Below are 11,501 nucleotides of genomic sequence, written 5' to 3'. Positions count from 1 at the left end.
TAATGTAGAGAGAGTATGTATTGAGGAAAACGACATGTTTGTCAAAGCTAGTGAGACCAGTAAATGTGCTATATGGCCGTGAGTTGCTCACAGTGGTGACTGAATTTGTTTCACCATGTTCTAGTCTTGTTAACAATTAGGTTTCAACCAAATAAGGTGCTAGGTAACTGCATGCAGGCCATGCACAGAGGCTCTTATTGAAATGGTTAAAGAATATAGAAGGGGGAGGAAGACTGGAGGGGGAGGTGGGGGGGGGGGGGGAAGAGAGAGAGAGAGAGAGAGAGAGAGAGAGAGAGAGAGAGAGAGAGAGAGAGAGAGAGAGAGGTTAATACTGCAGTTGCATTATATGGTAAATACTTTCCATAAAAGGCCCACATCTGAGCAATTACAACCATTTTATTGCCATTCATGATGCAGAGCAATTTAAGGCTGAATACAGAAATAATACTGTGACACTAACCACTGATCAGTAGTCAGAACACGAATACTTCAAGAAATCCAGAAAAACCAGAAGTTGACTTTCCTTCACTTACAAGTGTCACCTGAGCACACACTCATAACCAAAGGACCTCCCAAGACTGAACTCTTATTTGCAGTCTGTGGGAAATCCTTCGGATACCAAGGTATGCTGTACAAAAAATCCTCTTCACAAGTGCATTTTCACTGTCTCTAAACAGATGTCATCCTGTATGCCACTTGGTTCAAACAAATATGTAGAAACAAAAACCAGTCTGTCAACTGCTTTTAAATGTCTTCACAATTAATACTACATACTACTTGACAGAGATTACATTCAAAATTAAAAGACAAATATTTAGTATTCTGACACACAAAATGCACTTCATGTTGACTGTTCTGGAAGTAGAAATAAACATTGCTTCACAAGCCACTACAGGCATGTGGAATGCATTACATTGAAACTTGGCTTCAACTTCCTTGTTGCTTCTCTGCCTTACAAGTTGTCTGTACTAGGTCAGCCTGGATACTGTGTGTGTGGGAGGAAGGGAGGGGCTTAACTGCAGCTCCTCCCAGACACTTGGAGGATGCTTTATGTATGTACGTATAAATTTTGCAGCTCTTTTCATTACTATGAAACAAACTATATCGGTTAAGTATGTTAAAAATACAATGTATTGTTTACATACAACTTGCAACTTCTATTCCAAGTAGCTACAGTTCATTTAACTAAAATCACATCACTCTTCTTCATTTTGATATAAACGCAACTTTAGCACCTCCCAACACATAAAGGATTTGCCCAAACTGGTCAATTAACCACAGTTTGTGGCAAGTCTTTTACATGACAGAAGGCGCTGTAATAATTTGAATGTGGTGAAGACCTTGCCTGCTAATTACCATTTGCAACTGGCCAAGGCTCAATACTGGACCATTGGTTTTCACAAGCAATGTTCCCTCCAGACAAACACATCTGATTTACTCAATAAAAAGATTTAACCTCAATCTTGACAATGGCTGTTTCCCATACCACACTGAACAAGACTGGCATATTCACAAGTTCTCTCTCAGTTCACAATATCTGGGCTCTGGCTAAGGTATCCTCCATCATACCATTTCTCCCACAAATGCTGGGCCTGTAACAGAAGAGACTGTGTAATTTGAAAAACTAAGTGTTTTGGGTGGTTACAATTTCAAAATGGACCACAACAAGATGTATTAGGGCAATGTACACAGAACAGAAAGGTCCACACTCATGACAATGTGACAATTTAATTTAAATTTTGTATATAAAAGAGTTTCATGAGCACTGTGGCAATGCCTTTCAGGAGCAACTGCTAATTATCTCCAATCCTGATACATGGTTACCAAGTTTCCCCACATTACTGGCTCAGATATAATTCAACCCTTTGCTAATAACTGTCAATGGTTGGTTGAAATACCTAATGAGACAATGTGGCACTATTCCAGTAAGAAACTCATCAATGCAGCATGGTGCCCCAATGGAATGGCATGCTGTTGTCACGAGATGGAAAACAAATTGGTGCAAGAATGTTACCAATGCCCAAGCCTGAAGAACTGCCAGCAGTGCAGTTCACTGATAAGAGCACAGTGAACCCTTGTGCTCAATAAGAACCACTAGCACCGAGGTTCAACACTACCAGGCTTCCCACCAGTGAAGCCTTCACCTAGCTGTGCTACAAACAGTTGCTCCGGCCTGCAAGTGACCCACTAGCTTTAGGGGGGCCACTACTCAGTGCTGTGTGAAGCAGGATACCTACCAGCATGGTGCAAGAAGTGATGTGTGCAGTGTGGCAGTGGCATGGGACACATCTGACTCGAAACCCAATAAAAGTAAGGTGGCACAATGTCTTTTTCAAAAGATTATGGTGTTCTGGATTCAGTTAACGTAATTGTTTTATGTGAATGAAAAAGCTAAATATGTTTCTGCAGTTTCTCAGTAAAACTTACTTTTCATGTAGAAAATTGAAAACAAGTTCACACATTTTATCTGCTATGCAATGTATCACATTCAATTTTGATTAAAAAATAGATTCTTTAGAACTTTTTAGTCCGACACTTCAGTTTGCTAACTTAATGTCTCCATTATTGCTTATAGTGGTCATGATACTTCAAAATAAACTAACTACTGTGTATATTTTGAAAAATTTATACTGAAAAATAAAGTCACTGGTCAGTTTATGTTTGGTACATTTTAGGTAATACATTGCTGTGAACTGAACTTAGTTAACATACCAAAGCCACACTTGTCTCCAGTCTCAAGTAAACAGGTTATATATTTTGACATTTGGCTGTGATGTGTTACAATGTGTCACTCAACTTCGGCTATACACTATGCTGAGTTGTGGCTCGTTTTTCTCTATCATAAGGGATTTATGAAGTCAGTCACATTACCACTTTAAATTAACATCGCATTAAAGTTATTTCAAGTTTAAAACCAGAGATAGGTAAAGTTACAGTGGCAGAGTTAGCTATATAGTGTATTCTCCGGTTTTTCTTTTCTCCGCTAACAGTTTCATTAATGAAGCATTCAGTAACTATTACTGTTCATGTATTATTGGACAGAAATGGTGTGGCCCAGAGACCAGTGAAAATTAAACTGTATTTTCCTAATGATATACAGAGCACAGTATGTTTAAGTTATGTCACCAACATCAAGACATTTGCTGTGAAGGGATTTGAGTCTGTCATGAACTTTGTTGACAGAAGAAGAAATGTTTCAGCAATAAGAAACCATTTGATTTTATCCATATTTTGCAGCTTGAAACATGACTGTATTCAATACACTAGATGTATGAATTAAAGAATGCCTTCAGTTGCAACTTTTTGTGTTTTATTAATTACATGATGCATTTCGGACCCTGTGGGTCCATCATCAGGTGTAATTCGTTTTAATACATGCTATATTTCTTCTTTTGAATGAGGTGAAATGCATATTCATATCACGAAAAGGTTTAATGTTAAGTTATGAATGTCTCGAATAAAACGCGGAAAATATGTATGTTGTTGTTGTTGTTGTCTTCAGTCCTGAGACTGGTTTGATGCAGCTCGCCATGCTACTATATCCAGTGTAAGCTTCTTCCAGTACCTACTGCAACCTACACCTTTCTAAATCTGCTTAGTGTATTCATCTCTTGGTCTCCCTCTACGATTTTTACCCTCCACGCTGCCCTCCAATACTAACTTGGTGATCCCTTGATGCCTCAGACCATGTCCTACCAACTGATCCCTTCTTCTAGTCAAGTTGTGCCACTAACTCTTCTTCTCTCCAATTCTATTCAATACCTCCTCATTAGTTGTGTGTTCCACCCACCTAATCTTCAGCATTCTTCAGTAGCACCACATTTCGAAAGCTTCTATTCTCTTCTTGCCTAAACTATTTATCGTCCATGTTTCACTTCCATACATGGCTACACTCCATACAAATACTTTCAGAAACGACTTCCTGACACTTAAATAAATACTCGATGTTAACAAATTTCTGTTCTTCAGAAACGCTTTCCTTGCCATTGCCAGTCTACATTTTATATCCTCTCTACTTCAAACACCATGAGTTACTTTGCTCCCCAAATAGCGAAACTTCTTTACTACTTTAAGTGTCTCATTTCCTAATCTAATTCCCGCAGCATCACCCGGTTTAATTTGACTACATTCCATTGTCCTCGTTTTGCTTTTGTTGATGTTCACCTTATATCCTCCTTGCAAGACACTCCATCCCGTTCAACTGCTCTTCCAAGTCCTTTGCTGTTTCTGACAGAATTACAATGTCATCGACGAACCTCAAAGTTTTTATTTCTTCTCCATGGATTTTAATACCTACTCTGAATTTTTCTTTTGTTTCCTTTACTGCTTGCTCAATATACAGATTGAATAACATCAGGGAGAGGCTACAACCCTGTCTCACTCCCTTCCCAACCACTGCTTCCCTTTCATGCCCCTCGACTCTTGTAACTGCCATCTGGTTTCTGTACAAATTGTAAATAGCCTTTTGCTCCCTGTATTTTACCCCTGCCACCTTCAGAATTTGAAAAAGAGTATTCCAGTAACCATTGTCAAAAGCTTTCTCTATGTCTACAAATGCTAGAAACGTAGGTTTGCCTTTCCTTAATCTTTCTTCTAATATAAGCCGTACAGTCAGTATTGCCTCACGTGTTCCAATATTTCTACGGAATCCAAACTGATCGTCCCCGAGTTCGGCTTCTACCAGTTTTTCCATTTGTCTGTAAAGAATTCGCGTATGTATGAAATAGTGGAAAAGCTGAACAGTGTGAACTTACCACATAATCCATGAAAAGCGTTTTTAAAGTTTTAGCACCAGCAAACTTTCTCTTCTCCATCGTTTTCGTACATGTCATTTCATTCAAGAGGCACATTTGCACGTACGTTTCTAAACATTTCACAGATGTTTTTGTACATGGTATTGTCAAAGATGAATTTATTCTTAGCGCTGAAGATATAACTATTAAACAATTGCCATATGCAGGAGATAAATTTAGGATACGTCTTTAATATTACTTTAGTAACTATAGCTTGCGAAATCTGTTTGTTCATTTAACATAGATTCTGGTTTTTTTTTTGATTTTGTGAAGGTATATCTCCACTTGTTCTAACACATTTACCGAGCGAGGTGGCACAGTGGTTAGCACACTGGACTCGCATTCGGGAGGACGACAGTTCAATCCCGTCTCCGGCCATCCTGATTTAGGTTTTCCGTGATTTCCCTAAATCGTTTCAGGCAAATGCCGGGATGGTTCCTTTGAAAGGGCACGGCCGATTTCCTTCCCAATCCTTCCCTAACCCAAGCTTGCGCTCCGTCTCTAATGACCTCGTTGTCGACGGAACGTTAAACACTAACCACCACCACCACCACCACCACCACCACCACCACCACCTCTAACACATTTAGGGTCTTACCACTGGATTCATTATGTAGTACTACTGAACTGCTTCTATACTGTTTATGACATGTTTCGTTTCCAACATATGTTTTGCAATTACTGATTTTTCGAAATGGTTTAGCCTGAAAGCATTTCAGTGTTCTTGAAAATGGGTTTTGAAGTTTCTGCCTGTTTTCCCTATATAGTAGGCAGAATAACTGGGAATGTTACTTTGTACACTCTGCCACTGTTGTATGCTCGTGTATTTGATTTTATGTTATGGACGAGTAAGTTTCCCAACTTATTATTCATTGCGAATGAAATTGTTACGTTTGTTTTTCTGGAAAGGTTAGCGATGTTTCTGTGATATGGAGCCCAGGTATTGGATATCGGTGAATATTCTCTCTTCTTTCACAGTGTGGCCATTCGTTGTCTTACTTTTGTGTACGTGTCTGTTGAAATTGTCAGTTGTTTTGGTTGTGTAGCCATCACTTATGGCAATGCTCTGTATTGCGTCTATCTCATTTTTGAGGGTGTTTTCTTCTAAATCAAAGGAGTGCACTCTGTGTAGCATGGACCTAAATGCAGCATGTTTCAGTGTTGTGGGGTGGCATAATGAGTTGTCAAGTGTTATGTCTGTATATTTCCACAAAAACATAAAATTATGTATAGAACATGAGGACAATTACTGAATCTTAAAATCACCAACAAAAAAGTAAGTTCTGCATACACAGAAAACGCACAAACACAGACGTAGCACTAGAGAACTCATCATGCCAACCCACCACACAAACATGCTGCTTTTAGGTCCAAGCTACACAATGTACACTACCTTGATTTAGAAGGAAACACCCTCAAAAATGAAAAGTTGTGACTAAAGGCATTTCTTTAGTCATACCTCCTATGAATAAGAAAGATTCAGCGGATAACTGTTCTGTAACTCTGGGAAAGTGCCTTGACAGGACAGAAAAATCTGAGGTCTTACATTAAGACAGAATATGAACTGTCATAACCATTTCCCTTCTCATGTAGGTTTCCTTTAATTTTATTGTTCATACTGATTGTTATTTTTATAGTTTATCTGCCAATTCTTCTGAAACATAATAAAATTAATCTGCTACTGAACTTGTCCTCTCACTACGGAGTAACTTTAAAGAGCAGAGCCTAGAGCAGAGATTTGTTTAATGTTCTGTTTTTATTGAAGTATCAGTTTTTCCTATAAAATTATTGTCTGAGGTGATAATGTGGCTTAATTCATTTAATCCCCAAGACTGCCACTTCCTTAGGAAACAACTGTCTGAACAGTGTTCTTTGACACACCTTTTAAGAAATTATAATGCATACTGTCACCAATGCTTCATTATTATCAGTCATTCCATGACTACATTACATATGTTTACCAGTATGAAACCACTGATCAGTCACACCAGGAATACTTCAGGAAACATTTCAAATTTTCATTGTTATTTGACCTGTTTTGTCCTTCGTTACATGTTAAAGAAACTCATTACCAGATTCCATCATCACAATTGAATTGTCTGTCTGCTACATTGTGTGAGAAGCAGCACAATCCAACATATCAACAATAAGATAAATGCAAGAGTTTTTCAAAACTGTCAGCATCTGACTTTCCAGAAACGTTCTGCTCTGGCGAACTCAGCCTTCAGGTTTGTGTTTAATATGTATCCCAATTTCCCCTAATTTTTGTGACTCAAATGTCTAAGTCAATATAACAAGATCTGCAGCCTTTATATATACCAAGACCAATGCAATTCTGAAAGAAAACAGTTGACTGTTACTGGTGACTATGGAATCTACCAAGCTTTTTTCAATGCAGGTGGAATATTTTTGTAGTTGACACAGGAGAGCATGACTGCAGAGTGATGGTTGAGTATTAAAAGAAAGTTTATTGAGTGTAGCTTTCTTTGGAGGTACACACTCACTTCCAGAGCCTAAACCTTAGCAGAAAGACCACAAATTTCATGACTGTTTAGGAGTGGATGAAGTTTTACCTTTTAAAAGTGCAGGACACTATACCCTCTGACAAATAACCAATGGAAAGTTGTTATGAATTATCCAGGGGAAGTACGCCTGTAGGATGTTCTTTCGGTAAGGTAGTGGAGAAAATCTAGGTGCTTGATGCTTCAGTAACTTTTTACACAAATAGAATTGGCACGACTAAGCTATCTGTGTGTTTCATAACTTTGTATGGATTTACGATTACGTTCTATGTCATATGTCACCTCTTTACAAGGCAGACAGTCCTATTGAGATTTCACATCAAATGCCAGAAATCCAAAGGTGACCTATGAACAATACAATGAAATTGAGTAATACACTCCTTAGTTTCTTTCTTGATCCAAGTGGAGCACTGTCTTTTCAGAACCAAGTGTGGATGCAGTTATATACCAAAACAATCTGATATTACATTACATCCAGCAAATTGTTAAAGATTTGCAGAGGTTTTAAAGAAAGCCACCGAACGTAATTCTATTTCATGTCTCCATTAACTTTCACAAATAAATTAAATGAATTACAATTATTAAGTTATCTATTTTTTACAAGCAATCCTTTCCCATGCTTTGAGTGTTTCTGTTCTATTTCACACTGCTGTGGTTGTAGATACATGGATTTTCTTCCAATATACTAACAAAGAAAGAATATTTAACTCTTATGTCTCATTTTCCTTTTCCTGGGTGGAGAGCATCGCACAATCAAGGCAGTAATTTCCTAAACAGTTAGTAGCACAGGCTTAGTGGGTGGCTATATGCTTGCCTTTTGACACATGCCACACCTCTCTCCACATTCATCTGGTAGGCGTCCTGCCTACGTGCACTGCCTCCCAGAAACACGTGTGTCCTTCAGGAGAGACTGCCTCTACTGCACCAGTACAAAGCTGCCACGATCAACGTCAGGTTGTACCCACCACGCTTGGGCATGCACCTGTATCTGCACTAGCTTGATGAAAAAGTAACTAGTTTTCATGAACTTGCTACCTTTGCTGTGGCCATTCTTAACACCAATGGACTTCTCTCTCCCTTGCTAGCCCATCAGACTCGCAATGCGCAAAAGGAAGAGCACCTACACAATCCTGATCAACCTAAGAAACAGTCCCTTTAGCTCTTACAGTTTCATATTACTCCAGTCCCACAAACTAAAATAACAAGTAACTGGAACCTGCCACAACCATGGGGACATATACATGTTTTTCTTAGTAGTTTTAAGTAACACTGAGGTTTTATTTTGACATTACATGCCTTCCATCAATGTTTTTGTGGGCAGAAAATGATGCCCTGTAAGTCTGGTAGGGACCCACCACTTTTATGAATTCTTTTCTTTTACTCTTAACAGTCCAGTAACTAATCCAGTCACTGCTACATTCTTTCTAGCCATGCTCCTAGTCCAACAGTGATCCCTGAAAATATTTTGAGTCTGAAAAGTAACTCCATTTGAGAGAATGGATGTTTGGGTCATTTCAAAACTGAATCAGCATGGCCTAATGGAACATCGAACTTGCAAATCTGATTTTAGTGTTATTACTGCATTTCTTGGTTTGATGAAGGACATCAGAAACCGCCAGACAAAAAGTTTCAAATTACAGCTGTACATAACTAAGTTTTACTAGTTATGTAAGTTGGATTCTAAAAATTCAAATAATGTAAAAACCATACAAAAGCCAAGACCACACAAAATATTTCCTTATTCCAAAAAACCTGTTTCAACAGTCTTCAGATCGCAATATTTTTTGAAGTAAAACATGTTCATTTTATGTTTACCTCACACACAAGGTGTCAAGCAGATAAAACTCAGCACATTATGGACATTTGTCATTGCTACATTATTTAAAAACACACAGTGATGACAAACTTCTAGAACATGCCGAGTTTTATCCACTTGACACTGTGAAGTCAACGTACAATGAACATGTTTTACTACATAACATGTTTCAGACCTAAAGATGACATCAAAGACTGTTGAAACCGACTGTCTTGAATAAAAAATATTTTGTTCAATGAAACTTCCTGGCAGATTAAAATTGTGTGCCCTACCGAGACTCGAACTTGGGACCTTTGCCTTTCGCGGGCAAGTGCTCTACCATCTGAGCTACCAAAGCACGACTCACGCCCGGTACTCACAGCTTTACTTCTGCCAGTACCTCGTCTCCTACGTTCCAAACTTTACAGAAGCTCTCCTGCCAAACAGATCACCCTTCAATATTCTCAAAAGGAAATTCAATTAAATAATGTAATAATAAATGTATAAACCTGTCCTCCATAATTTCAACAAAAATCAGAAGTAAAAGATTCACAACATAATAAATGTGGCAAACTCACATACCTCAACACCAGTTCCAGCTTCACTCGTTCCTTTGAAGTGGAAGCTACTTGTGCACCTCCCAGCACGTAAAAGATTCGCCAAAACTGGTACATTACTTACAGTTTGCGACAAATCTTTCACATGACAGAAGAAGCTCTGATGACCGCCACAGACATGTTTAACCAAATTTCTCATCAAATTGAGACAGTTTTACTCATTTAGGTACGTGACCTAAAATTCTGAAGATAAGTGACACAGAACTGCAACAATGTAACACAGGCTAAGCTCATAAAGGAAGCATTTCATAGTTTTGTAACACTCAACAAAACATCCGGATGGTATGCATTCACCGTGAAAAAGTTTAGCCATTTTGTGCAATTTCTTTAAAGCTCTTATGATTAAAGCACTGAACTGAAATAGTGTAAATATGATAAATAAGATGAAGCCTGCAAGTAGAAAAAGAAACCGATAGTCATTGCAAGGAGAAACTGGAATAATGTAGAAATAAGAACCAGCACTTACGAGAATACATGGTATAAGGAATGTCAAATTATTATATCAATATTCACTGCAGGTTTTTCTTGGAAAAGAAGGAAGGAAGGATAGAAGCCACCTGGAAAGAATGTTGATCTCGATATGATGACAGCATATGACACTAGAGGGACAGTCGATGTACTGATAATGGTTTCTGTGCCGTTTGCCAAGAGGTAGCGTAGTAGCATAGCTACTACAGCACAATCTGTGTCTAACCTTTAATAGGAATGGCGACACCTAGAAGGTTCACTATGGCGCAAACGTGTGAAGGAAGCAGGCAACCATGACACAGAGACGCGTTCTTGCTTCCTACAGCCAACTGAGCAAGTTTTAAAGGGGTCAAATTGTGGCCTTCCTAGTGACAAGATGACTCTTTTCTAAGAACTGCCATGCAAGTTGGATATGCCAGACTCACTTGTGCAACAATGCTGGTATCAGTGGTCATGTGAGCATTCTCACATCTGTAGATGAGGTTCTGGATGTCCACACAGTACAGACACTCGTGAGGAGTGTTGTGTTGTAAGGGTAGTAGTGGCAGATTGTACAGCTACCACAGCACAGATAAGTGTGCTTGTAAGCCCAGACGCGTCAACACGAACTGTTGCAGATGGCTGTTAGCAGAGTGACTGCAAGCATGTGCACCTCTAGCTTGTCTTCCACTCATGCCACAGAATTGACTTGCATGGCTTGACTGGTAATGTCAAAGAATCACTTGGAAAATGGAATGGCATGCCATGGTATTCAGGAATGAAAACAGATCTGCCTGCATGCAAGTGATGATCACTTGTGTCTGCGACAGACCTGCTGAGTACTGTCTCGAAGTGAGCATTTGTCCTAGACACACTGACCCCATCCCAGGCTTTACAGCCTAGGGTGTGATAAGCTGCATTTCTTTCACCTTTGGTGTTTCTGGAGGGGACACTAGTGCTTGGTACATGAAGAATGTGGTTAGAACAGTTCTTTTACCATTCTTGGTAGGCCTGCACAATTTCTAGATGTCTCCAATGGAGCATGTGTGGAATATGATGGGACGACAAGGACTTGTCTTTCAGAACTATGTGAACAGGTCGAGTAGACATGGCACAACATATCTGAGGGCAGTATTCACCATCTGTGTGATTGACTGGATGTTAGAGCGCCTGCACTGCCGACCTTGGAGGCTACACCACTTAGTAATATGGGTGTTTCAACATGGGCCAATATGTGGTACCTTAGAACTGCCTGTGGTACTGATCAGAGAATGTAATCATTTCACTTACTCCATGTTCAGCGATTTTGTCATTGTCAACAAAATGA

General features: G+C 39.1%; 1 long non-coding RNA gene across 2 annotated transcripts in view; it reads right to left on the bottom strand.

The window, feature by feature from the left end:
• Positions 1-378: 378 nt before the first annotated feature.
• The window catches only part of LOC124555611, a 66,754-nt gene continuing 55,631 nt past the window's right edge, over positions 379-11,501 (bottom strand). For both annotated transcript variants that reach the window (XR_006968571.1, XR_006968570.1), the window contains exon 4: positions 379-1,592. This is a non-coding gene — a long non-coding RNA (uncharacterized LOC124555611). The remainder of the gene's footprint in view (positions 1,593-11,501) is intronic.

Source organism: Schistocerca americana, chromosome X, assembly GCF_021461395.2.
Source record: "Schistocerca americana isolate TAMUIC-IGC-003095 chromosome X, iqSchAmer2.1, whole genome shotgun sequence".
In the NCBI taxonomy this organism is placed as follows: domain Eukaryota; kingdom Metazoa; phylum Arthropoda; class Insecta; order Orthoptera; family Acrididae; genus Schistocerca; species Schistocerca americana.
This window is presented reverse-complemented; position numbering and strand designations above follow the sequence as displayed.